The 22096-nt window shown below is 49.7% G+C and overlaps 1 protein-coding gene across 9 annotated transcripts in view; it reads left to right on the top strand.

Moving 5' to 3' along the window:
• The window catches only part of Prosap (SH3 and multiple ankyrin repeat domains prosap), a 266877-nt gene that overhangs the window by 157657 nt on the left and 87124 nt on the right, over window positions 1-22096 (top strand). Inside the window, exon 1 of one of the 9 annotated variants that reach the window (XM_076368723.1) lies at window positions 10946-11076. The exons of the other annotated variants lie outside the window; for them this stretch is intronic. The gene's annotated coding sequence lies outside the window, so the exon portion shown is untranslated. Of the gene's footprint in view, window positions 1-10945; window positions 11077-22096 lie in introns of those variants that run through there. 9 annotated transcript variants of the gene reach the window in all.

Genomic DNA, 22096 nt, shown 5'->3' on the forward strand with positions numbered 1-22096 from the left:
GAACATCGAAATAAAATAGTTTTGTCACTTAATGTACGCAAGTTATTTCTTTATGTCACTTGTAAAAAGTATCGTTGATATCTTATCAGAAAATAATGAATATTTCTTGAGAAAAATATTCTCGAGTGCAAAGGGTTAAAGGGTTGACTTACCAAAAAACACCCTAACACAGACACCGAGCGGAAATTCGCAAAGTAACTTCATCAGTGACAAACACCGATGAAAACAATAAAACGATTTTTACCGCTATATACACGTCATTGGACGCACCAAGTAAAAGTCCCCCGCTGACATGTCGGCATCGCTCCGTTAAGGGTTAATAAACTCTCGAACGGCGAGTCTAGCGAGTCCGTTAACCCTTCGTCGCGTGGAATTCCCCTTAAGATAATATCCGCGATACATTAAATATTTAATACGAAATTCATCGCGGAATATTAAGTTTCAAATTTCGGCCGGCCATAAAACAAGGGCTGCCCATCGCCGCTGTATAGAATTACGCCGGCGGAACGCGCCGTCGCGAGGAAGCGATTCATTTTCGTCGTCGGGAGGAGCCGACTCGATTTCTCCTGGTCGCTCCGCCACCGGCCGCCTCTAAATATAATATCGCCGTCGGATATGAAGCGTAGGTGGCTCCGCGGAGAGAGAGGGAGAGAGAGAGAGAGAGAGGGAGGAAGGGAGAGAACGAGAGGGAAAATGAAAAAGGAGCGAGAAGGGGCGGGGGGTTACGAGAGATGCCCTCGATGCTAAACGGGAACCGTTTAACCGGTGTCCCGGCCGAGAGGGGAAGGGACCGGGCGAGAGTGTCACATCCTGCGCGAATTAAAAGCCCGAGGGTGCACCGTCGCGACGGAATCGAGGTCAAACCTGTCCTAAGTGAGCTGAATTGGACTCGATCTAATCGGAAAGGACCTTGTGCCTACTTTTTTCTTATTTCAGCCGACCCCTTTCGCTCGCCGAATGTCCTGGATGATGATGACCTATAGTGTTTCGCAGACAGGGGTAAAATCTGGGATAGATGTACGTGTAAATGCTAGGTAATTGCAACGCAAATCGAGAGACATTGCAATCGTAAGATCATGCGCGTTGAATTTGTATTATTTTTAACCCTAATCTTATGTGTTTTTATAACGAATCTTACCACGATGTGACTCCCAGTCACTTACGAGAATAAAAGCTTATTAAATAAAGCTTAGCAAATGTTGAAAGCCCAAAATACTGTTGGAAATGCAATATGAAACAATAAAAAAATTTAAGCAAAGTTCAAATGTGACTCAAAGTCGCATCGCAGTCCGATTGGGGTTAATACGCGCTTTGATCGATAACTCGATACTGCTATAATATTTCGTATTAGCGCAAACGACTCGCTTAATTTGAAAATCAGTTTAATAGCCACGATTCGTAGGCCACTTTACGTTCACCTGTCGAACGACGGTTTCGCGTTAGGCTCGAAATTGCGAGATAAACGACAAATTCCCCCCGATACCGCGAAGAACAGTCTCCATTCGTAATTAGCTGGAACGGAGCTGGCGTTCGGCGATCGCGGCGGGTCGATTCGAGACGTCTCGAGCCCTTTAGTTAAGTGCCACGTGTTGCTAATACTCGTTGCGTGTCTCGGATCGTTATCGCGCCGAAGAGTGACATCGCGTTCAGTTAAGAACTCATTGCTCCGCGGCCGGGTGAAAATAGAAAGAAAGAAGGGAAACGTTTCGCGTAATGAGAGGCCGTGGGCCAACCCACGCTGCGCTCTCGCTACGCTCTCGCCGCGAGGCCGGTAGCCGCAGCTCTCTGTTCATGGAAGTCCAAGGCTTCGATTACCGTATCTTTATTATGAAACACGGTCTCGTTTATTCCATTGAACGGCGCTCGTTCCCGTCAATAGCGTCTCTCGGAATCGGCCCGTTCCCGATCCGAGCGCCTCCGATACGCGGACGACCCACGCGGCTCGTCTAGGATGATTAAAAATTAAGCGCGAAGGCCGATCGGCCGGAACGCGCGCTGCCTCGGCTCCCGAAAGCTCGGCAAACATTCCCGCGAACCGACTCCGTTTTCTCTCTTCCATTCCGTATCTCTCGTGTTTACCTTTCTCTCTTTCCTGTCTCTTATTTACCTCTGTTCCTCTTTCCTCCTGTCGTTTGCCCTCTTCCACCGTTCTCTTTCACCGTCTGCCTCTTTCGCCTCTCTCCCTCTCCGCTGCTGTTCAGCTTCGCCCCTCTCTGTCCTTGATTTCTCTCTTTTCTTTCATTCCACTCGCTCCGCAGATTACTTTCTCCCTGAATCATTCACTCTCACTATCCCTCGCTCCCTCTGGATTGTTCCTTCCTCTTTTACTTTCTTCCTCCTGGCGTCCCCTTGTTCCTACTCTCCTCTCCTATTCTTTCGCTTCCTTCCCCCGCCGTTTCTCCGACTCGAATCCGTTTTCCCCTTCGCTTCTCCCGAGGGGAATCGGACGGTAAATCGTTGATGTGGGCGCAGAGCGGCGGGCAACCGTGAGCGCAACGCCTCGCCCATCTTGATGCAAGCTTTCCGCTTGTTTACGAGTTTCCCGGCAGCAACGTGTATCGGGATCGATGAAAGCTTCGCTCTCGCTCCTCGCGCTCGCCCGTTCGCGTTAACGTCGCGTTATTATGAAACCAAGAAGCGACGCGTTCACCCGATACAGCCGCGACTGGAAAGCGCTCCGCCGACCCGGCGACGCCCGCCTCTTCCGTTTCCGATCCCCGAAGCGTAGCTTCTCGAATCCGACTCGTGTTTCCCTTCGTCGTTCGGGACTAACGAACGTAACCGGATATTGGACGGTCGGGGTCCACGGGAGAGGAGTCTCGATACGGAGCGCGCCGCGCCGAGCCCCCGAGGAGAAGAATCATCCGCGATGATTAGATCTAGCTAGACCTCTCGTGTTGCCGCTAACGCGCGACGGGGTTGGTCCGTGATTCGTCAAATGTGATGCTCGAATCGCTAGATTCTCGGTAAAATCTTGCGTTGAATCAGTTTCCTTGACACGAACCACCAAGCATTCATTGCGATTAACCCTTTGCACTCGGGAGATGACTCTCAGTCACCACTTGATTTCCTACAGTGACGCTATAAAGTTTGATATTTAATATTATACTTCATATAATGCATCAATCATGCATTGTCAGTTCGCATGAATTTCTCGTTGAGATGGTTTTACAAAGTATCGTCTTCATCTCATCAGAAAATGCTGAAATATTTCTAGTGAAAAACTTCGGAGTGCAAAGGGTTAATAATTCCTATAGATATTGTAGCAATAGATTATTTTCAGTTTCTCCGGAAACTATTTATTTTCGAGATCATTTCGAATGTTCAGTGCTTTGAAGGTATCAATAACTGCGAGACGAAGAAGTGTTGTAGTGTTAATGAAAGAGAAAGCGAAAGATTCTAATTCACATCCTATTAAAATGAATTCTTAAATCCACGAAAAATCCTGTCGCCGAATTAAATCAGTAACGCAACATTATCCACGAATTTCTTAAGAGTGAGACTTCCTATACGGAAGAAGTTCTGTTTTCCACGAGACAACAGCAAACTCCGTCGACGCGCAAAAGTCCGCTGTTTACCGAAAGACGAACGTCTGCGGCGCGTTGTTTGCTTACTTCGGGATGTTCCCCGCGCTTCCGCGAGGAATCGTCTCGTTACTACCGGCAGTCCCGCGTTTGTATACGCAGATTTCCATACACAGGCGTGCGTGGCCGTACACACGTACGTAATTCCTTTCGTAGTTCAAGGGCCGAGCCACCCCGAGACGCAAGAATCCTGCCCCTCGACAAAAGGACTCGCGCGGCGCGTGTCTCACCCCCGCGGCACTCGCGCTTCCTCCTCGAGGGCGCGACAACCCTTTGCCGCGCCCTTTCTGCAGCCACTCGGTCCACCTCCGTCGGAATCAGAAGTATCGTCCTTCGAAGCGTGGCTGCGTGTTCCTCGAGTAACGAGGGTTCAACTCGCCGTTTGTTCTCGGCGAACGTTCCGCGAGGAGAGCCTCGAATCGTTGATCCAACGCCGAACATCCCTTTTCTAGCTGTACTTACGGATGTCCCCTATTTCGGCGGGTCCCTGCGACGAATTCGAATAATCGATTGTGTCGCGAAACGCTCGAGAGATGACGATCTTCAACGTATTAGACCAGTTAATTGATTATCCTTAGTTACGTTGTCCTCGAGTAACTTTTCGCTTCGATTTTTCTTCAATTAATCCGAGAATCTTCTCATTATTCGTTATCGAGCAAGGAGGTGATGTTGACAGTAGTAGGTAATATTTTTTAGGAAAATTAGAACAAGCCTATCATAATATTATATTTTTCTATAAATTCGAGAATTCTTCGAGAACAGCAAAAGACGATTTCGTAGCTAACGTCGAATCATAGCACGATCCCGTGTTCCTCGCTGAGCCACGGTTTCGCTACACTTTCCTCCGGATCACATAAAGGAACTGTAAAGCACCCAGATTTTCCCAGATACCACGAACACGCGACGAAACCGTGGATCACTCTCCCCATCGATTTGTTTATCTCGGCTCGATCGCGTCGAGTTCTTTTCCACCCCCTGGCATAACTTTTTACGCGTCTCCGTGAATGGACCGGCGAACCGTCTGAAATCCTCGACATATTGGAGCCGAAGCTGGCGACAAATAGACGCGTATTACCGCCCTCCCTTCGGTTCGAAGTTTCCCTTTCGCCCTCGGAGCAGATCCAGGTTTACTGCTGCTAAACGCCCGCTTTCTGGACAAAACTCGATAACTTCGGAAGTATGAGTGACACAGAAAGCTGCCTCAGACGAAGATTGCAAGCTATAGAGCTGAGTATACGATGGTTATATTTTGTTTACATTTTGTGGACATTATTATGTTTTTCGAGGGACAATGGATAACTTTGCATTTTGATTCCAACGTTATGTAGATAGAAAAACGGAATTTATTTGCACAAGATTGTTATTTTTCAAATGAAGATCATTTTGTATAGCAGGAACTATCTCTACCGACACATTGGAAACTTTTATTTTATTCGAGTAATCGAATTTGCCTCGAGCGAATGGTCCTCGCCGCGCTTCCGACAACATAGCTGATGTATTTAGGTGAATTCGGTAACGATAAAGGAGCGGCGGCTCGAAGACAGCGGCTTCGTGAAAAATCGACTCGCGTTCCTTTCAATCTCCGCGATAACGAAGGGATGCCAAGCTTCCTCCGGCGAGCGGTGTTCAAAGCGCAGCATCCGACAAGCCGCGCAGGCGGCTCTGAAACACCAAGACCGTGTAGAATGAATATTATAGCGTGACTCACGATCAGGATGCATTAGCGATAAATTCATTAAGGCCGGCGGATATAATTTCTCCCGTAACTCGAACGCGGGGAGCCACGGGAAAAAATTACCCACGGGATGTTGTACGTTTCCTTTGATGATCCTGCTAACGGTGAATGGAAAATGCCCGACGAGGGAGGAAGAGGTTTTAATTGGCATTATATTGTCTTACGATACGCCGGCAATTATCTTAACTGTGCAATAATCGTATCGCTAATGAATATGGAACGAAGAATCCTCGGTATTTCTTGATTGTTACGATTCTAGTTGGAACTATCTCCGCATCGCATACGATGACGAACAGCGTCGTCCGACACTGTTTCTTGGACCAGGAAATCCCATTGTTTTAACCGAGATGACGGAAATGTTGTTTCTGTGTCACTTCGCCGGAGAATCACCAGAATTAGACTGTTTTTATAGTTTACAAGATAAAAGCGATTAATCTGTTGCACTCGAAAGTTTGTCGCTGGAATATTCAATATTTTCTGTGAGCTGTAGACGTTTAAGGAAGAAATCTATTTTATTTCAGTATTTCTCATATCAACGCATACAAAGCTTAATATTATGTATTTTTATTAACATACTTTCTTCTACAATTTTCTATCGAATTAACACTAGATTTACTTGTTGACTCGGCTCGACGGAATCTTGCGAACACAGAATAAGAGATGTCGTTCTAGGAACGACAGAATAAAATATGGAACAAGTATCCGTAAATCTAGCGTCAAGCGACGACTGAAAGTCGTCTCTCGTGCGCGAAGGGTTGAAACAGGGTGAACAGCTACTGCGAGCGACTCGACGCAATCTCCTCTTGTTTCGGAAGCCAGAGTTACGGGAAGGTTCGCGGCGAAAAAGAAAACGAGAGTCCCCGCGGAACTCGTTTGCCGATGAAGCGCGGGGCGCGTCGCAACGGGCCAATGAATTTATAATAGTGGGCGAGAAAGTTTGATGGATGGGAAGGAAGAAGGCGACGGCCGCGATGCCACCGGCCGCCATAGGGACGCGATTATTCGCCGGCTAGAGGAAGGGCTAAATGAAATCCACTCCGCCGGCTCCGGTAAATGGGACGCGAGCCGTTATTTGCATATTTATGCGTTTTATCCAACGGGACCGGGTAAACCGCGCTGAATATCTCCCTACCGACGCTGAGTTACGACGCTCGAAACGCCTCTTGGACTCCCGCCCGAGGTTAAGAGTTGTCTGCTTTTTCTGGGACTTTGAACATCGCTCAAAGAGAAGGCTGGGTCCTCGCTGACCCCGAAGGAATTCAGCCCGTTTCAGAAGCGAACGCTGATTCCGTGGGAACGAGCAAATGCGAAAGCATTCGGGAATGAGTATTTGTTCGCTTTTCGAGTTCAGACTCCGAATATCTCGTGACTTATAATTGCGCATTTGTGTAGATGCGTTTCGTTGTAAAATAACATGGTGTTTTATTCATATTTCAAGGATATTCCGCGGTGCTTAACCAATTGGCGCAACATCGATCGAATTACAGATAACGCGAATCGACAGGCTCATTTAGCTGATCGCGCCGAACAAAATTACAGCTTTAATTCGAACATTTCCTTCCACGTTCGCTGCAATTCCCCGCGATTCGCTCGGTGCAACCTATACGGTTCGGGTTACGCAGTTTCCAGCGTTGCACGGTGATCCGGCGTAACGCGGCTGCCGCGTCGAAATGAAAATGAGAAAACTTTCCAGCCGACCCGATATATTCTTCGGATCACGGTGAAAAAAGGGAGCGTTTCATAACAAAGCTGTTTAAAACTGGTCGTTCCTCGTCCGTTCGGCGTGTCTCTCATTGCCCCGCGGTATTCAACTACAAACAGCGTTCCCCTTGTCCGTTCGTTTCGCGGTGAAAAAGGAAGAGGCGAACAATGAACTACATTCGATCAATTAAAAGGACGACGAATCGCTCGAATCGTTCGGGATCTCGGTTCCGATCGATACCGAGGATCGTCGCCGCATTAATCATTAATAACGAAGCGAGGCAAAAAGCGAAATAAAATCGCGGAACAAATATTGATATCGTCGAATTCAAATTGCATTTCGTTTCTCCCCCTACAATTTTCGCTTAACGATCCCCGGTAAAAAAGGAGCCGGCCATCATTATCATTCACGTTACATAAATACATCCGTGCCCGAGCGGGGTCCGCGTTTAACGTACGCTCAATCACCACGTCAACCGGCATTCGCGTATCAAAATCACGAAACGATCGTTCGCGGGGCCGTCAAACGATGATTTACAAGAAGAAGGAAAAAAGAAATGGCCGCCGCGCCGGTACTGCGCAACCGATCGGTCCCGAGGCGCGCCGAGGCGATCGCCGTCAATCCTCGCGGTGGCTCGTCGGAACATTTTTTCGTTCCCGAGCGCCGGGCTCATTAGTCTCCGCGCGGCGTAATAACTTTTAAGGTAACGCGCGATCCTGATCGATCTCTCGGCCGTAGAAGGCGATCATCGATTCCCGGGAAAAGATGAAACCGCCTTTCGCGATCACAATCGAAAGGCTCCCGTCCCGGCGTCGAATCGATGCCACGAAGGTCGCTCGTCGATGCCGCGCGGAGAGGGACGGAGGGCCGAAGGGGGGGAGGCACGATGGAAATATTGTTCGTTTCGGTAAATATCCTTCGGGACTTCACGAGGGTGAGAACGGGAGGACGTTTCTGCTCGGATTATTCTTCGGGGCGAAAGGGTCGGCCGAAGAAGGGCGTCCCATTGTGTTCCCTAACCGCGGCCGGCCGCTCTCTCCGCGAACGAGCTAATTAGGTCAGCCGGCTTTTAATTAATATGGAGCTCCGCCGGAGCGCGATCGAAGCCCACGGCCGAATCACGTTTCCGAGGGGATTTCGGCGAGAAAAACGTGCGTCGGCCGCGCGGAACTCACGTTTCTGCCTTTCAAACCGCCCGTGCGATTTTAATCTTGCGTATGCAGCGCGTTTCAGTGGAATCACCGGGCCTTCGTATTTGGAATTAACTTCCCACTTGTTTATTACCTTGATTAGCTGCCAAGTTTGGGCATTGTAATTTTCAAATTATTCGGAGACGTTATCGGTCTATGGCGCTTAACGTGTTAAATGATGTGCATTGTTTCTGAATTGATACGTCTAATTTTAGGAACTTAATTTTAGGAATAGAAGCGAGACCCAAATTCGATGAATTTTTAAAGCTTCATATTTTCGTCGCAACGCGTCTAATACGATTTCGTTGATGGATTTATACGCGTAGCCGTCTCTAATTCGGCATCGAACGGATTATCGTAGCCGATTCACGGATGACCTGAGTAAAGTTGGGATTCGCTTTGACAGCGGATCGAAAAAGTATTTGCAGATTGAATTTGTCCGATCCGTTCGAAGGATTTCCCAGCGAAACGAAGCCGCGGCAGCCCTAATTATTTGGAAATTAATCGAACGCGCTCCGAGTGTTTTTTCCGGCAATTGTGTTAACCAGCGATCGCCTCGTTCTCATTACACCGTGCCATCCGAGTTGAGAAAGCCAAATATTTGCGGAACAGGGGAATCGATCGGTAGTCGATGCCGCATCCGTGATATGCGAGCGGCTGAAAGCGTTCGCTGCAACGCGACGCGAACGGAGGAGCAATCGAGGAAGCGAAGACGCCGCTGCCGTATTCAAACTCACCCCCGCTGATTTCGCGGGGGTTAAGGAACACGTCGTAAACGGCGTCTCGCGATAACTGCTTCCTCCGCGAATGTTTACCAGTTGTTTCCTTCCGCGAGCCGCGGCACGTCAATGGTGAGAGCACAATACACTTGGCGCCATAACGTCGCAGTTAATACGTTACGCTTTGTGCGAATTCGTGTTACAGGAAACCAGCTTGTACGAGATTTCTCTATTTGTAACGGGAGTACCGTGAAGCATTATGTTTTGAATGATTCTTATCGTGTCAACTTTTAGCTTCTACAGTCGAAGTAATATTCGGAATTAGAACACCGTAGAGCGAACTGGATAGAAACTGAATGTACCATGCTGTCCTACGAATACTGTCATTTTTGGACCGCGATTTCCGGTCCGGTGCATTAATGCGCACGTTTATTTTTAATCATCGATTTTATCGACCATTGACCTGCTAACCGAAGGAGACTAGTGAACTCGGTTACTCGCGTTCACCTGTATTTTCGGATAGCGCTGGATTTGTTTACTCGAGGATTCGAATCTCGAACTGTGCAATAGTTTCGTTCCTCGAGATTTCCGACGCCTGACGCTTTTAGAAAAATCGACAGAGTACATATAACCTCGTTTCCACCGGTTCCGGAACCTGCTGACGCTCGCGAACGTTCAGCCTCAAAATTCCGAGGAAGTTCGCAGTAAATCATCGACTCTCCAAGTAGTTCCTTCGGCGCGAGTGTTCTCCCACCGCGCTCACGCGAGTACACACCTGACAAACAAACGTTTAACAACATTCCCCGGGAACTTATCCTTCCAGCTACTGTGCGCCACTATAACGGCACAATTCTCCCTCTATCGTCGACAGTTGCGCGCACTACAGTTTAATCTAACATACCCGCGTACTAGAGAATTCCGTCAGCCTCGAATCAGCGTGAAACCTATCCCTGCAGAGTGAACTCCTTGCAGCTAATCCCGTAGCTAAAACCTGAAACACATTCCCTACATTTTCAATAACAAAACCCCGCTCCCTCGAAAGCATGAAAACCAAATTCTTCCCGAGACAACAGCCAGTGAACTCCGCGAGACCTCCGAGCATCCTCCAGGCAGGATACCGCGTTCGTAAACATCCCCGAAAAATGAATGCATTCGATGCCGGTCGCGAGGGCATCATTCCCATCGCTAGGAAACGCACGCGAGGGTGGTGACCCAGCCTCCCGCGGGCAAGGGAGGTGGGCGAAGGGAGAAACGTAGAGAGAGAGAGAGGGAGAAAGCGGAGCGGAACGGTAGGAGGGAACGGGCTCGCAAAGGGCGGTTGGCACACTCGGTCGATCTCTCGTGGTTGCCAAGCGACGAACATCCACCACCAGGCTCCTCTCCCGACTACCCCTGGAGCGGGCACATCCTGAAAACCGGCGGCTGGCGTCGCTGGCGCCACCTGGCTCGCCGGAATACACAACCGGCGGGCGGCCACCCCCGCGGTCCCCGCCCGCGCCGTGACAGTCGCGCGATGCACTCCACACTGGCTGGGTCTCGCCTCGGAGCCGCCGGTCCTCCCTTTCGCGCCGCCGATGCGCTTTTCGCCAGCGATACGCCTCGTCTGGCCGCCGCGAAACAGCAGCCGCAGCATCACGGGCACCGAACGCCGTCGCCGGCAGTGCCGGCACCCTTCGATCATCGCCGCGTCGCCACCTTCAGCAGCTCTCGCGATCGCCGCCTCCTCCCGCCCGGCCTCGTCCGCCCGCTACGCCGCGCCGCCTCCTCCCCCGTCCCGCCGTGGGATTCTGTCGGGTGGAGAGGACCGCCGAGCGCGACCGGTCGCCATCTTGCCAGTGCATCTCGCTAGGCGGACGGCAGGGAGGCTTTCGAAAACCGGCGACACGCCACGCCGGCCGACGCCACCGCCGACGCCGACGCCGTCGCCGCCGTCGCCGAAGGGATAAACGGGACGGAAGCGCGAGCAAGCGAGAAGGCATGGGGGTGCGCCGCGAACCTTCCGCCGGCCCTGTTTTCGGCAACGAACTGCGCCGCTGGTGAGATGCTGCGATAAGGGAGCCGCTCCGCCGGCCCGAGGGGTTGGTTGTGTGTGACCGTCGTCGATCGCGCTCGCTCCCGCAGCCCAGGGGTCGTTGAACGTCGTGGGGTAAGTGTCGGCAACCAGCATCCGTGTTGCGGCACGTGCTTTTCCGAGAACGCTGCGCGATCGAGCTCTACGACCCTGCGTCCTTTTCTCCTCGCTCTGTCTCTATATATATATATATCTCTCCCTCTTTGTACTTTTCTTACTTTCTTCTCTCTGTCTCGATGTTGTCCTGGCTGTCTCGCTTTTCCTCGTACTACTCTCTCTCTCTCTCTCTTCCGTCCTGCTTCGTGTCGTTCTCGCGGCTTGTTTTCAAGAGAGGATGGGGTGGATGCACCGGCGTCGACACCCCGCGGGAAAGCCAACCTCCACCCCTCGCTCGTTGTTCCGTGGAGGCTGCTCTGACGGTTCTTTGTTCGGCGAATAGGGTTATCCGCGTAGCGGTACGACGAGTTCGAGCTCGACGGGGAATGTTAGGATGTCCTGGATGAGAAGCCGATCGACCGGTTTCGCGGTGTCGAAGCGTTTCGGTGGCTCGCGTGCGCGAGGTCTGGGTTACGGGGATAATTTCAATCTTCGGGGTTCACTGGCACGCATGGCGTACCGTCGCATCGAAGGTCAATGCGGGAAGAAAGTGAAAAGTGACGCTGTGAATGGACTCCGGCGACGCTGGCTCGCCGAACCGTTCGCCTGTCGCGAACTCTGTCGACTCTGTCGTCGGTTGATCCTTCCTCGTTCGCGAATATTTCCTAGGAAACATATTTGTCTAATGTATCAGACTACATCAGCAGTCGAGGACAGAGGTCGCGTAATATCAATATTTATCTCGCGTTCCGTTCACTTTCCAACTATCCTATCGACACTTCGAGCCAAGTAAACATCGAAACTTCTATACAGTCGGAACAGTTGTCTAAAGCAGAAACGAAAACTCAAGATCCTTTATAAAGACTGCTTCAGTATATCTTGCACCTCATACGATATTCGGATCAATCTATACGCTACCAAGAAAATAACGTTCACATTTATATAAAAACCCTGTCACCCGAATTCGACTGGCATTTACCCTGACGTACTAAACGACAACGTCCCCGAGAAAACAGGAAGGTACCATTCCATCCAGTCGAAGACAAATCGTTTCGCATACTCGTCACCTCGTCGACAACTCACCCTATGATTAACAGTTCCTCGAGAACTCCGGATTACGCGTGCGTCCGTTGTCCCTGTCCGTTCCGTTCTCTCGTCCCGGGTCTTATATAGACGTCGGGATCGCGAGCCAACTGTGGAAGGGTTCATGATTCAAACGTAGAGCCGTGTTCCCCAGTCGCCGTCGCTTGTCCCGTTGACTAATGTTTACGGACGGACGCGGCGGCGGGACAAGCCGAGCAATTCGAATCAGCCCCGGCTGTCGTTGTCGCGCGCCTCGCGACGCCGCACGTGCGCGAACCCGGAAACGGCGATCCCGTCGCGCGTCCGCCCGAGCGGATTCAGCGCGCGAGTGCCGCACCTGGCGAGCGTGTCCGCCGGAAAGCCGATATTCTCGGCGAAACAGCCGGCCACGGTGAATTGCGATCGAGCGTCCAAGGTTGGCTGCGCGCGTTCCCCCGGTTTCTTTCGCGGAATGTGGGACATGATCTGGCACGAATACTTTTATGAGATCTGCCACCGTCCGCCGCGGCGCGCCGCGGATTAATGGCCCCGTAACGTGTCCCGATAGCGAGTAACGAGCGCCATATTTCTCTATTTAATGCAACGCCGTGTCGCGCGATTATCTGTCCGCCCGTTACACGGGGGAAACGTACGTCTGCCAGCTAGTAATCCGTCGACGGATAGGAGATTGATGATCGTCCCGGCCCGCGTTAACGTCGGAGAAACTCGACGTTTGAATTTTTCGACACTGTAGTTCTGTTTTTCTGTTTACTCGCTGGATTAATGCATCGACTGCCGAGTAAACGGATATCGAAACTGCTGTTGGAACGGTTTTCTTATTAAAGTAGGAAGTCGAGATTCTTTATTACGATTGCTTCGGTATCTTTCTTATATCTGATATATCCGAGAGAATTCGGTCCGTTACATCAAGAAGATTAATGTTTCAGTTTATGTAAATAACGGTGTCCGGATAAGGGTGACGTGCAGTCGAAGTGTTGGAACAAACGAAAATGTAGAGTAGAGCTAGCAGATTAGACTTCTTTTATTGTTAAAAAGATAGATGCTCTGAGAAATTGTTACGAAGATTGACATAGCGATGTGCGAGCTACAACATAAAAAATTCGAAATATCAAAGATGTCTAATTCCTCGTTTCTGCTTTCACAATTATCAAAAAGGTACGAATGCTCTAAGATGATTAAACTAGTTTAATGATACGCAAACCAGAATACAAGTCAATTGTTATATCAACAAACACTCCCATCTAATCTAACTGCTCGGTTCCAATGCTAAATAAAGGCATTCGATATAAGCAATTTCACCCAATAAACAGCACAATCATATCATCGGTCCTAACGTCGAAACCGATACGTCGACGTTGACAGTAGACATGTACGTACGATCCCAGGTATATCGAGTTGACAGGAGAGAAGGTATTTCTAAATTTGGCTGGACGGTTAGCGTTTCATCTTCCCGGCAGCCTGCCCACCCCCGACCTCCGACGTCCGACCTTGCCTCCCCTTTAACCTTTCGGTGGCTGGGCAGGGCTGGGTCGGACCGATTCGATTATTTACCGCTATTCTTCGCACGCTTCCCTCGTCACGTATCCTCGATATAAGTGATTCCGCGGTGTCCGCCAATGGCGGCTCGACCCGGGACGATTGATAAAACGAGGAGAGACCCCCGACCGCCTTCGTCGCGCCTAACCCCCGACCTTCCCGGTTTCAATTTCCAATCGTCGATCGTTAGCCCCGCGATCGGTCGCGAGCTTTCGTTGAAAGCTTTCTCTCCGCTTAAAAGCGATCCCTTCGGCGAACGGGAAACAAAAAAAAAAGAAACGAAGAGGAGGAACGATAGGGAAAAGCGCACGACGACCCGGCTGCGCCGCTCGAGGCTCAAAGAAGAGCGATGCCTTTCTTCGAGGCTGGATTTTTAAATAAAAACCTCTCCACGGCGAACCGTTCCCTGGCCTGCGTTGCCCTTCCGCCGCGGACCGCTCGATTTAGCCCCGGAAGGCAAGCGTCTCTGTACCGTTGTTATCGTTATTATTATTACTGTGTTGTCTGCCGTTTCGCGGAGCAATTGGACGGAAAAATTCCGACTTCGTACATAGTTTCTACGGCGATGTTATATAAAGACCGAGTACAGCGGAGAGGTATTGAAATTGAAGGAGTACGGATCATCGTCTGACGATCCTCGTCGTGAGTAGTCGCCGATATCTAATTTCACGGTACGTAATACTAGAACACAGAGTTATTAACCCTTTGCACTCGAGAGTCACCGCTTGGATACAATAGAGTGATAAAGTTCGATATCTAATGTCGTCGTATAAGGCAATACCTGGAGTACCGAAATAAAGTAGCTTCGTCTAACACTAGAACTGTCAACCAATCAAGTCGACTTTCCAAAATGTTCCTATAGAAACCCGAAGAGATCCGGCGAGACTTCGATCACTCGACGCTCAGTTTGCAACTAAAACGATTTCTTGAGAAATCTCTTAGAGAAACATTCCACACTCTGATAGGAGATATTCTGGGGAAGCGACTAGATGAGAAATGATACGTGAATTAAGAGTAGAATTACTTGAGTCGGAATGACCCACTCGTAAATTCTTTTACGATTATTGAAAGGATAAGAATTTACGAATGGGTCATTTTGACTCAAATAATCCTACTCTTAATTCACGTATCGTTTCTCATCCAGCTTCCCAAAGTACCTCCTATCAAAGAGCGTAGACTCTTCCCAGCGAAAAACGTTCGGATTATAAACAAAATCTTGCCGGCTAACCCTTCGGCAAAAGAGTTGGCACACCCTTTCAGAATCTCGCTAAAATCCCGGCGCGAAGGTGAATGCGGTCTAGCGCAGCCCGAATAGAAAACACCTACGCCCCCGAAACACCGGATTCCCCGAAGGTCTGCGCCCTTAAGGGAGACTTATCGGCGGTCCGACGCGAAAGACGCGCTCGGAGGGTGGTTCCGTGTTATTCTTCCGCGCCCCTTCGCCGGCACCGTCGCCGGCGACGACGGCGACAACGACGTCGACACGGAAGAGCTTCCTTTTTGCGTTCCTCCCCGCACGGCGCGCCGCCCTTGCTCGCGTTCACACGGCGACACCGGTGATCGTTACACGTGTGCGTCGTGACCAGACTCTCCCGGCGCTCACCGCGGGGGGAAGTTCCTCTTTGTGTCGGGCCTGCCTCCTCTGTGTACCTTGCTCGCGCCCCCGCCCCGCTCCGGCGCGGCCGACGACTTTTTCTCCCGCCGCCGGAAGCGATCCGCTCTCGCCGTGCACCGCGCGAGCGCGTTTTCATCAGCGAAATCAGTTTGATAACCGGCGCTGATCGCCCCCCCGACGATGAGCGCGGGAACGAGCTGGTAATCGGCCCCACGGTTCACCGATCGGGGGATCGAGCGGTTCCGTGATCTAGTTTCTTCGCCCAGGGATTCGATCCGGATCGCCACCGGGGAAGAATGATGGATCGGCTCCTTTGATGTCCGCTCGATCCTCGAACGGTATCTACAGGTGAATCGAAGCTGGAAAGCTCGGAGAGTTGTAGAGATTTTAAATGATGCAGAGGTTTAACTGTAAAATTTGATTAAAATTTAATGTCATCCTTGTAGAACGCATCAATCTGAGAAATATTGAGATAAAATCGTTTTGTTCCTCGATACACGCGATTCTGATTCTCTCATCGGAAAATCTTCAAATATTTCTACTGCAAATCACTGGGATTGAACTATTCGAACGGAGGAAATCGGTAGATAATTTATTCTCCATGAATTAAGCATTCGATGTCTAATTTGGTAGAGTCTGCGAAAGGTTTTGTATACTTTAAACAACCGTCGTCCGCAGGGGATTGAACGTTGAAAGGTTGGAGATTAAACCACGCCGGTTTAACTAGTTCGTTGTGGTTAAACGAATGTGGCCGTTCATTAGCGCCTAGTTTAAACGCGTAAACGAATAAATTTCGTCCGATGAGCGGCTCGAAAGAATCGTGCGTCGGTTTCGAAACTAACGAACCGCACGCGTCCTTTTCACCATTCGAATTGCGCCGGACGCTTGTTTTCGTTCCGATCGGCCATTGTGCCGGTAATCATAGAGATGGATATACATCTGTCGTAACAACGGCGAACAACGAGCCGCTCGGAACAATGCGGCCCTCCGTTCGTAGCTAATGTTTTACACTCGCTCGTGACTACCAGTATGGCTGTCGCGTCGTTACCCGCGCGCAACATATGTCACCGTTCCCGACCTGGACGCACCTCGAGGTCTCAGTTTCCTGCGTGACATCACATTTTCCGCGGCCGCACGTGCACACGCGCTACCGTTCGACGCTTTGTTCATCTCGTTTCTCGAATTTCTTGGTCTGTCCGCCGGAAGACGAGTCGGACGTTCGTTAAATGGTGGACAGCCAGGAGAATGGAGTTCGGTTGTTACTGACACATGACAAAACTTGGACATTTACTAGAAACTGATCTAATATTTATTAACCCTTAACGCATCAGAAGTATTTTCAGTTGACTTACCAAAAGATACCGTAACAGAGAACTTTACGAAAAGATACCATAACAAAGAAGAATCATTATGAATATCACAAGAATAACAGTGACGAAAATAATCAAACGATTTTTGCAAGCGTAGGGGTTAACTTATCAAATAATTATTCACGAGAACTAAATTCCATCGCATAAAATAGCCTAGAAATATTTCCACCAAGCCCAACGTCCCAAGTAACGATGAAATATGTTTAAAAACACGTTTAACGATGTGCAGGGAGAATAAAGACAATGCCGCCCAGAGACAATCAGCGTTACGAAAGGAGACTTGAAAAAGCAGACGAAAAAACCGGAAACCAAGGAGTTTCTTCCACAACCCCACACGTTTGCCATTCGCAAAGAACCCCTCGCGACTTATCTCTCCGCCTAAATTTCAAAATTACGTTTGTTACTTTTTACGACCGGCCTCGTTCCGCGTCGCGTCTCGGATCCTGGATGCTCCCCGGGTACCTGGCAGCGCAACGAGAATTTTCCTCCGCTTTTGTTCCAGACTAACGACGCGTGCTTCTAACGAACTGAGAAAGTTACAGGAAACAGCATCCCCTTCGCCGGCGTTTCATCTTACACACGCCCCTCCTCGAGTCCGCCCCCGAGACGCGGAGAAAATCTTCGGAGCATTTCGAAAAGTTCTCGGCGTCTCCGCGCCGGATGGAAAATTTGGAATTCCGGCGTCGGACCGTTTATCCGAGGGCTCATCTGACAAAGAGGATGCGCGGCGCCGGGAAATTCGTTTATTCCGCGTCCGTGCGTACGTGACCGTACTGTTGGAAGATGATTTCGTGTCTAGCGGGCTCTGTCTCTTCCGCTATGCGTTTTACTTAGTTTCGTTGGTTCAACGCAACCGTATCGTTGAACAGTGCATTAAACTTATGACAGAGAGAACTGACCAATGAAACTCGCGTTCTTCAATCTAGCACAAAATTCTGTTGAGTGACGTAGAATGTCCGATTTTTGGGATTAGCTTGAAATGAACACGGATTCTTTCGTAATCGATAGATTTAATCAGAATAACAATCATTGAATTCTACGCGTTCCAATAAGTTTCTAGATTGTCAATTCTATTTTTATAAAAATCCAGCGTTCTAACCTTAAAAAAACCGATTCACGCGTCGATCCCACTGTCATATAGATAGAACTACCGTATAAATGATAAAACAATAAACTGTTCTCGGAGCAAACGCTGAACAGTTTGAAGTTTTGTCACAGGGAAGGTTGAATTTTTTATTTTCGGCCAGACTACGCGACTCCAGTCTGTCTCCCGTATCCCGTTAGACGTCTTCGCCGGAAGCCAGCGCGCGGCGAGTGTATTTTCAGTTGGTTTTCCGTGATCCGCATATTTTCTCTTGCCTCTTCTCTGTCTCCCCTTCTTATCCGCCCTTAACGAGATTCCCCTCTTCGCGGCTGCCGAGAGAGAACCCACGGTGGCTCGTTAAAAACTTCAGAAGACAAGGCTCCGGTCGTATCGAACGGGATATTTTCTGTTCGCCGTCGATTCCGCGCGCTTTTAGGGAAGACGGAATTGGGACGAGCGGTTCCTTCGAGGGAATATGCCTTAATTAGATCGGAAGCGGCTCGAGGTTTGCTTAAAACTGGATTCCAGCCAATCCATTATGGATATCTTGACTTTCACACTGGCGACGCGAACCTCTTTATTTTGGGATTCTTCGGTTTCGATCGCGTTGATTCGGTGATTGATCGCGAGCAGTCGTACAATGATTCGATGTATTTATTATTGTTATTATTATTTATTATTATTATTAACTGTGCTGTTCGGATGTGGATGCTCGTGCGTCGTTGAGGTAATTGGAGCATCGATATTTCGTGAATCGATGGATATTCGTTAAACGTGTGGCACGCGGACGAAGAACAAAAGAGAATAAATTAACTTAAAATACGTTCAATTAAGCTTCTGCAGCTTAACCAGCATAAAAGGGAACCGCGATTCGAAGAATATTGGCAAACACTTGTCTCGAATATCGAGCAACATCGACTCCCGCGGCTCGAACTCGGTTTCTACAAAAGAGTAATCTGCTAAAAGCATCCATTACCATAGGATTTCGTCCATCGAAAAAATGTTCGCGCAAACTTTCGTAGTCCAGTTACCAACAAAGGGATCGACGGGTCGAGAAAGGTCGTATTCCCGGAAAGTCAACGGTCAGAGCAACCCCTCCAATCAGAGACTAGCCTCGTTAAAAAACCGCTTGCCTCCGCAGTATCTCCTCGCCCTTAGCAGGAATATTCGAGACCTGAATTTTTAGGAGCGTCTTATCGGGGAACGGATCTCGATAGCTCCGTCGATACCGAGTGACAAAGTATCCGCGCGTGTTACGAATTCGACCGTCGGAGCCTCGCGTTGCCCCATTTCTCCGTTCTAACGCCAATTTCATTCGTTGCACACAAGTCGAAGAAAACGATCATTCTGCTATCAGGAACATCCTTGCGTTCTCCTCGAACATTGGCTCTCAAGTCGAGAGGCTTCCATTTCTATTCCTCGTACTCGCTATAATTTAACCCTTTGCACTCGAGGGGTTACAGTCGCCTGATTCGACGCAGCGAACTTATAAAATTCTCAATTCAATATTAAACCTTGTAATGTATCAACACATGAAACATCGAAGTAAAACAGTTCTCTTAATTTATATAAGATAATCAGTTGTGTTGCGAAGAATATCGTTAACATTTAGTTAGAAAGTACCGAATGTTTTCAATGAGAAATATTGTCGAGTGCAAAGGGTTAATATACAGTTTCTACATCATTGTACTAAAAGTTCCACTAACATCTTCGCGTTCAGCGAGCATTCTGTTCCACGTACGAGCGTCGCGAGAAGACGAGAGCCTTAAGTGCTACTAATAAAATTAATTCGGCGAGCACGGTCCTCGACGAAATCACGGAGCGAGGGGTTAAACGGTCGACGTGCGCGAGAATTCTTCTTCGCATAACCCCTCGGGGGTTAGTATAATGGCGAGCGCGCAGCATAGTTGCGCGAGGCGCATCCGCGGCTGCAGAATCGAGAATGTCACGGTCGTACTTTAACCCTCGTCGTCCTTCGGCGTTCCTCCCCATCGTCGCCAGGCCACGAACTTCCACCGGCAACCTTGGATTTTTTTAATTACGCTCGAATCACCGTTAAGCACGACACTGTTAGGTGACTCTCGAATTAAGGTACGGCCACTTAAAAGCAAACCCGTAAAGCGACGCCCACGCACCGGGTACCTGCTGTATGCACTTACGTGCGGCCAGGGGCGCAGCCAGCAAGCAACCTTTGCGCGCCGAGCGAGCGCGAGCGGACAGACGGAGAGTCTATCTCGGCCTGTCCTCCGAATGGGGTTCAAAAACTACCCGGCCATCCTTCCGCCGAACGAATCTCAGCCCGCGCCGCTATCTCCCGCCGAATTTATGTTATTGGCCGACCACGGGCTTCGCGCGTTTTATGATAAACAAACGAGTGCGGAGTAGACTCGAGGAACTTTCGGAGTAATACGAGAACGATCGGGAATTATTTCGAGGTTACTGTTGTTCTCGAGGGTGAGCATGCGTGTCTCTGTCGGACAACGGTGGTTCGGATTTTGGGTAATGATTCTTCTCCTCTTTATCTTCGAACAAGGGCCCGGGCTTATCTTCATGGTTCGCTAAATGGGGTTTAAGGACTTTCGGACAGTTCCTACGGCTTTCCGCTGATAAATAAATTTCAGGCACGGTAGTATCTCCGCTGAATTTATGCTGCCAGTGGATCGCGCGTTTATAGCGTGCCTTGCCCTCTAAAAATCGGGACGGCACAGAGTTTCGGAGAGCCCAGCGACGTCTTTATCTGTCTTGAAACTCCGCGGTGTGTCCAATACGATGGAACACTCAAAATGCGAACGTCGTTCCTACGAAAGATCACTGAACAGTCTACTCTACTTGTTCCAATTATTTCTAATCTAAACCACCTGTGGTAACCCATTTCATTAGAAACTCGGCAAACCAATAGAAAACAGAATCCCAGATATATCTCCTCTCATCTCGAATTCTTTCGCAACAATCGTCTAACACTCGAACCAAACATCCGAACATTTCCAAATTCCATTGATCCCCGTTTCACGCAACAAACGGAAACAAAGCTTTCAACGACGAATCGCTGGCGATCAGCCGAATCTCGATACTTAACGGATAACAAGACAGCGTCCACGAGGTTACGGGGAACCGATACGGCCCTGTCCCGCGGTACACACAGGGTGGCCAGACAGAAAAATCGCGGCGAAGGCACTCCACCGTCGAGTGCCACGAATAAGGGCCACATAAAGACGGGTCGTAAAACTATGATTTACGGCTTGTCATTGATGCGTTCGCTGTCCGTCCGTCGGTCCGTACACCCTTTCCTCCAGTTCATCATCGTCTCCCTCTGTTCCCTCTTATTATCTTTCTTGCGGGCCCCCCTCCTCCTCCTCCTCCGCCGCCGCTGCCATCGCCGTCTCCACCTCCACCTTTTCCCTGCAGCGTGCGTTTTGTTCCTGTTGGTCTCCCGGCTCGCGCAAAGATAGCCCACTCGAGGGCCGATAATCGATTAGCCGGCTAGAAAAAGCGGTAGCGTATCGGTATCGCCGGAATTGGCGCACGGTGCCCCGCGCTCGAATACCAACGGGGAATGAATTGCGCCGGGGAAAAGGCGAGAGAGACAGAGAGAAAGAGAGAGAGAGAAAGAGAGAGAGAGAGAGAGTGGGAGAAGAGGAGACAGAGTCGGAGCGAGCGAGAGCGAACGAGAGGGAGAGAGAAGTTTATTATTCGTTCGTTCTTGCTCCCCGCTCGGTTACCAATGCCGATCGTTATTCAGGGGCCTAAATAGCTTTAGCTACGCTCCGAATTACCACTTTGCCGACTGCTCCGCGCTTACCACGGTTTAACTGTGCCGTAACTTCTCGTCCCTCGACAACTAGCCGTGCCTTCGATCGGCGGAGGCAGTTTTCGGACGTATCTTTTCGCAATATATAGACGATAATGAGTATAAATGGGCTCTAGGATATTAGATGCTAACATTTCATTGTCATAAACATGAATTAGGATTATTAGAATTATGGGTGCCGGGATTACGTCTCTTTAGTCTATTTTATCCTGCGCCGGCCGGGGGCGGAGGGGCGGGATGCTGCCCGCCGTGGAAGCGCGCGGCGAGACGCCGCGAGTTCTTTAATCTCCGATACACGCCGTTTTCTTCGGCTCGGTCTTCGCGAACAAAGAGTTCCGCGCTTGTTCCATCAGAACGTTCGAGAAGTTGAATACCTGTCGGTCCAAACGCGCGCGTTTTTAGGGAAGCACCGCGGCGCCGATTGTTTTCGAGCAACCGAGAAAGTTCTGTCTCGCGGAAGGAACTGGAAGAAGACTTTTCTATTCTCCTGAAACAATCGCGAC

Source organism: Nomia melanderi, chromosome 6, assembly GCF_051020985.1.
Source record: "Nomia melanderi isolate GNS246 chromosome 6, iyNomMela1, whole genome shotgun sequence".
NCBI classification, from domain to species: domain Eukaryota; kingdom Metazoa; phylum Arthropoda; class Insecta; order Hymenoptera; family Halictidae; genus Nomia; species Nomia melanderi.